Raw genomic sequence first — 6,152 nt, 5'->3', positions numbered from 1 at the left:
TCTTAACTTGTTTGTATTAATTTTTTTTTGGGAAAACTGTTTTTTTAGAGCAAATAAATGGTAACTATGTCCCTTTAGACTAATCTATATTTTGTGTTATATTTTCTTATAACACCCTTTAATATTTATGAAAATAATTTTAATAAATAGTTTTACAAACAAAAAAAAATTTGGAAAATAGTAACATTTGTTAAAATACCTATATGAACTTAATGATATTTTTACCAGTTATAAAAAAGTTAAAATTATAAATTTCAGATTATGTTCTAAAATAAGTAGAAATGACATTCTACGAAGTAGAAAACGAAATCTACTTTTTTCATTGAATCTACAATGTTTAGAATACGTGATCTACGTAAATAGGGGTATTCTAAAAATATTTAGAATACACATTCCACGCTTAACCTACCATTCTAAAATTCTTAGAAATCAAAATCTACACATTAATCTAACTTTAAAACATGTAGAAACCGACTTCTACAGATTTACTATAAATCTAAAACATGTAGAAATCAAATTCTAAACATTACTATAATTCTAAAAAACTGTAGAAACTGATTTCTACAGATTAGCTGTATTCTACGGATAAGAAATCAGTTCCTAAAAATATGGAAACAAAATATTTGGGAATATTCACTTTTATATTTTAAAAAAAATCGATTTAAAAAAAAAACGAAAAAGGAACAAAAAAAGCGACAAAAAACCTTGGCAACCTTCTTCGCCGTCTTCTATATTCCATTGATTGTTCACAAAATTTTCATATTATTTCTACCATGATTCATGTCTATGTTTCATGTGGTGTTTGGGAATTGGTTGTATCTCCAGGTTGGAGTTTTAATGTTGATAAAAAGAAAGGGGGAAGGTTAATTGCTTTGGAATTGAAGTCCTCTCTGGAAGAGTTACAGAAAAACGTTATAGAGGATTTTGGTTTTGAAGAAACAGATGATGATTTGGAGTTGAGTTACCTTCCTATTGGATTGATCAATTCATCAAAATGTCCACCAGTGATCATTGGAAACTCAAGGCAAGTTCAAAATTTTCTAGGGTTTTGTAAGAAGCATCAGTCAACTCAATTGTGTGTCAGCTATAAAGCAAAGCAAGGAAATCCAAATAAGATCGACATTGATCTTAATAAGATGCCAACTGATGCAAGTACTAGTGAAGAGAACGAGCGAAATCCTTGTGACATTAGAGCCGCTTCAAATATTGTTAAGGGGGCTAAGCATAACGAGAAGAGGAAAGGGAAGATGAAGCAAAGTGAAGTTGATGGAGATGATTATGATGCTGACAAGCATAACGAGAAGAAGAAAGGAAAGATGAAGCAAGACGAGGTTGAAGGAGATGATTATGATGCTGACAACATCAATTCTGAAAAAGAAAACAGAAAAAAATTGGCAAAGAGTCAGGTGGTCGAATTGGTTAAGACGGGAGATCTTTTCCTCAACAAAACAATTTTAAAAGCGAGGTATGAGTTATGTGCAATGAAGCATAACTTTCACTACACAGTTACCAACTCCAATAAATCAGTTTGGTGTATTAGATGCGCTGATAAGGTGTGCTTTTGGGGTGCTCGAGCCGAGTGTTTGAAGGGCTCCACATATTTTATTATTAAGAAGTATGTCGGTGTACATTCCTGCGCACCTTCAAACAAAACCAATGCCAGAAAGACAGCTTCAGCGAAAACGATAGGCAGACTGATAATGCATAAATATGAAGGTATCAAGGAAGAGCCTAAAGCGAAAGATATTGTTCAGATTATGCGTAATGATTATGGATGTGAGATCTCTGATTCTTTAGCATGGGATTCCCATGAATATGCAGTCAACGCTGTTAGAGGTATTTCAGAGGAAAGTTATGGGAAAATACCAAAATACTTGCACAACGCTGTATAGCTCTGTAAACCAAATACAATGGTAGAGATGTCAATTATTAAGAACATCAAAGGAATGATATATACAAAGGAATAACATACGTTCGTGTACTTTGCCAGTCCTGCATCTTCTTAAAATCTGCAGGATGCACAAACACCAAGCAGCGATCAGGGAAATCTTCGCCGTCTAGCTCTTGCAATCCAAAACGCAGAGGTCTCCTAGCGAAAGTGAACCACTTCTCATGTCTCTTGCTTGTCATCAACTCCTTACACAAGAAAGAGTGTACTAACCTCGCCGAAAACTTCAGATCATTCTTCTGGATAACCATAATCTGCGAAAAAAATGGGATCTTTCATAACTTCATCGAATTCTGGCTCCATTTTTTCTTTCAGCAACTCGAGAATTTTTAGTCGGCAGCTGTTATTAATCTTCTTAGCCTGAGGTTCCAATTCTTCACCGTATAAACGATTAGGCAACTCCAACTCCATACCTGAAAATTGAATACAATACAACACATACCTATTAATAACAAATATAACAGCTCAGTTAAATGATGTCTCTTAATACTCTATCAATAACCAATGTCAAAGAATTAGCATTCTCACTGTATTAATTCCAATTTTCTGGTGTTTTAATTTTTTTTTAAAAACTAAACCTAAAATTCCTAAATCTATCCAAAAAAATATGATTTAAGCCATGGTTGTGTACAAAATCTTCTATAATCATCACCTTAACCCATGATTGAAGCCTAAACATCCTAACAAACTCAAAAAATTTACCTTTTACCTTTCTATTTTCAAACTCTAAAAAGAAGTTTCATACCTTTGCAGAACGAAATAAAGAGTGATAGATTCGTAAAAAGCTCACGAAATTGTATGGGTTATGCCAAATAATCGTCCAAATCAGAGTGAAATTGAGTGAGTTAGGGTTAATGAACTTGGGTGAGAATTTGATTTTCTCCCCCTTTGTTTGTGAATGGGAAATTATTGGTTTCATCCCAGAGAAATCGAGTTTAAAGAGTTGAAATCATGCTTGGTCGGTTCAAATCAAGTGGGAATCAATCCGGATATAATCATACAAAACCAAAAAAATCGATTTGGGATACTTTCCTCGGCACGGGATCGATCGATCTATACTTACCGATCGGTCGGTCTGTGTAAATCGACATTCGCCGATCGAGTGAAATGGACCAGGTCGATCAGTATATATTTCGCGTTTTTTTTGTTCTGCATAATGATCGGGATCGATCGATCCACTCTACCTTGTAAAGTGGGATCAATCGATCCCCCTTGTCGAACTCAATATATATCTTTTTAAAAAAATTACAATTTTAAGAGCATTACTGCCATTTTGGAAAAAAATAGTCTAATAGGACATAAAGTAGTATAGATTAGTCTAAAGGGACATAATTACTATTTTTTTGCTCTAAAAAACAGTTTTCCTTTTTTTTTTAAATAAGTCATTTTAACTTTAATTTAAAAAACTAAAATAAATAAATTCTATGATTACTACCTTCAATTGTTTCTTTGAAGTTGAACCACTAGAGCCTTCATTAATCCTCGTCGGCATCAAATCCCCAAGATTCATCTGCCAAAAACAATTATAATCATTGTATTTTATAAAATAAAAAAAAAGTTAAACATAAAAGTCAAATCATTACCAGCAGGAACTCATATATAGATTTACAGCTGTTGAAGGGACGGTTCATGATAGAGGCGACGGTTGTCCATTGGACATTACTTCCAAAACCGTCGACTAACTCTCTGAGTGGTGCATCTTCTTTATTTGTCCAAAACTAGTATTAAACAACATTTATTTAGAATCCAACATAATAAAAGAAAGAGTAACCAACCCTAAGTTACCTAATTAACCTAATCCAAAATCAACACTACTATTACATTCATTTGTTTCTTTGAACCACTTTTCCCACTATAGATTATTGAACCTTCATTTGATTGTCTTTTTTTAATAAATGGGAAACTTGAGTTTCCTCATTTTAATCTTTTGATGGATGCTGACACGCAGTCCCATACATATAATACCTCTAAACACTAGATTTCAGCTTTGCATCTTAGTGAAAACTCTACATCAATCTCTGAGAAGAAATTTTTTTTTTTTCGAAAACTAGTCGATGTTGGTCCATATCTAACAAAAAATAATGTTGTAAATGAAACTAAACCAAGTTCAAATCCAATAGACTGGTTTGCGTCATATATCTCATCTAATCGTCAAAACGAACTTTATACTCTAGATAATTACTTTAAAGATACCAAATTCCAAAATCAATTGTCTAACAAATCTGAATTTTCGTGTGTTTGGTTTTAGAAGTCATTCAGTGTTGTTTGGTCAATCCTTGTGCAGTCAAATGTATCATGTTAGATGATGTATAGTTAGATATATAAATTTACAACACTTGATGATAAATGATTGTAGTTAAATATAGTAAATTCTGAAGTAGTATAGAAATTAAACCAAAAATTTATAATGTTTAAGAAAAATAAATGATAGTTGAAGAGAATAAAAATAAAAGAGTTGTTAATTAGGATTTTTCTTTACTTGCGATTTTTCAATAATACACGGTTAAAACATTTAAGATAATATGATCCTGAATCATGTAAAGAAACTCAATGATAAATTTCTAGTAATTGTTGTTTTTCTGTTTGTTGGAAAAAAAAGAAATAAAAAAAAATTGATGAGATTGCATTAACAAAAAGAAAAAAAAATGATGGTGTTACTATATTAATAGATTGCTAGAGGAAGAACATGATGGGGTTAATGGAGATTTATAAGATAATTGTTCCCATCAAACAAAGAGAAACCAAACAGAGAAGAAAAAGGAAGAAGAGAGTGGAAGATTCAGATCCTCAATGATGTCGTCGAAGAAATCGTGATGAGGCTTCCAGTGAGATCGCTTGTGAGATTCCAAATTGTGTCAAAGCATTGGGATCCCTGAATAAGTCAATATATTTTTTTTGGGGGTGGGGGGGAAGACACATGGCTCATCAGAAAAGCAAAGATCCTAAACTCATGTTTTTCTCGTAGTCTAGAACATCTCTGTTTGGAGCAAAGTGCCTTGGAGAAGACGTCTGCTTCTTTTGAAAATCGCCTCATTTTTAAAATTGAAGAGATTAAGGGTGTTATCAAGATATCTGAGTGCTGTGATGGCCTTCTCTGATTCGACCACTTGACAAAAGCACTGAGTTTACTAAATATGGCGACAAAAACATTGTTGAAATTTCAGCGGCTTTATAAAAGACCATTTCATTCATAGCTGAAGGTGTAGGTGGAGATAACTGAAGATGATGGTCCAAGTCCTATTCCAGTTCAATTCATATCAATTAATGGGTCCTGATTTGGGAAAGCAGAGAAAAACAGTGTCACATGACGATATAAGATAGTGTGGCTCTATAATATATATCATGCTGCTGCTTCCAGAAACAAGAAGAAGACCAGATGCGAAGTTATCGAAATGGAGATTCATGACTACCAAACCTCTTAATCATCACCACATCTTGTCTAATCATAGGCCATTATATTGAACAGATCATTCTACTGGTTTACTGAGATGAACAAGGATACCCATCAACACAAACCAATGTCATGTATTTATATTCATACGGAGATGTTTAATGTCACAAGTCACCTCAACCCCACCTTGTACCCTGATAACTCTGGCGACAATATTGGTTCATGCAATCTTCAACTTTTTTTATAATTCTGGTTACTATGGCAATGGCATAACTGCTCCTTATTTTCCAAGTTTATCACTTATTCATGCTACTTTTTAGCTCTTAATTTTCTCTAGATCGTTCAAAGATAATAGTTTCAGAAAAAGAGCTAGAAAGTTGCATCAATAAACTATTAATCAAAATAATCTTAGAAAACATTATTTCAATTATAAGTAAAAATATCATGACTTATTTCGAAATTTATGATGGTCTCAGAATCCAATAAGGGAAAAACAAAATTTATTTTCTTGAAGACAAATAGAAAATAATGCAATAACTTATTTTTTCATGGAATTGCATTTGCACCAAAATGAAGACTTATTTCTTATGGAACAACGTGGTACGGTTAAAGATTGTGAAATTCCATATAATCATCAAAGCCAGGATAGGAAGAAGAAGACAAAGAGTTCCTCGTATGCATGTGGCGCATCGTACGAGTGGGGTGAACGGTCGATCGAAGAATCAGAGATTCAAGAGACCTGTTCTTGGATCAATCAAAGAGTTTCTTGCGATAGCATCTTCGAGACCAACTTCTTGTTTGATGAATTTAATA

Source organism: Brassica napus, chromosome A5 (genome assembly GCF_020379485.1).
Source record: "Brassica napus cultivar Da-Ae chromosome A5, Da-Ae, whole genome shotgun sequence".
Lineage (NCBI taxonomy): Eukaryota > Viridiplantae > Streptophyta > Magnoliopsida > Brassicales > Brassicaceae > Brassica > Brassica napus.
This window is presented reverse-complemented; position numbering follows the sequence as displayed.